This window comes from Hesperophylax consimilis, chromosome 28 (genome assembly GCF_061612785.1).
Source record: "Hesperophylax consimilis isolate HC1 chromosome 28, BYU_Hcon_1.0, whole genome shotgun sequence".
Taxonomy (NCBI): Eukaryota; Metazoa; Arthropoda; class Insecta; order Trichoptera; family Limnephilidae; genus Hesperophylax; species Hesperophylax consimilis.
This window is the reverse complement of record NC_142863.1, coordinates 21202657-21203386: the sequence shown is the minus strand read 5'-3', so window position 1 is coordinate 21203386 and position 730 is coordinate 21202657.

Below are 730 nucleotides of genomic sequence, written 5' to 3'. Positions count from 1 at the left end.
CTAATATCATTTGATGTTATCAACTTGTTCCCGAACATCCCAGTAAATGAAAGCAAATCTCTTATTAGTAATTTACTTAATAATTCTAAATTGCCAAAAGTTTTTTTAATGATCTCTCTCGTCTGTTTAATGTCTGCTTAAACCAAAATTATTTTAAATTCAACAATATCATCTATGAACAAACTATGGGATTGCCGATGGGGTCTCCAACGTCACCCTTGGTAGCTGATATATTTATGGATAACCTAGAAAATAACATTTTTTCTTGCAAATCCCCTCTCCTCAAAAACGTGCTGATATGGAAAAGATACGTAGACGATGTGTTTTGCATTTGGTCAGGTACGGATCGACAATTAAATTCCTTCCTCCAGCTTTTAAATTCATTTCACACTCAAATACAATTCACCTTAGAAATAGGTATTAATATTAATATGTTTCCCCCCCAGTAATTGATTATTGTATTGTTGTCTCCCTCCCACTAATTGATTATCCATTTTACCTATGACAAATATTTTGTCTCCCTCTAATTTTGTTCTTTCTCCCTCTGTCACTCTTATATATAAGCCATAACTCTGTCTTAGCATTTAGTTATTATTATATCCTGAAGAAGCTTGGTCGAAGTGAAACCGGTCGATATATGAAATAATAAATTCGTGGTTAAATACAAAGTGTTTGTGTTTTATTTTATAATATAATGTCTAACCACAAAGTAATTGCTTCCTATGAAAAA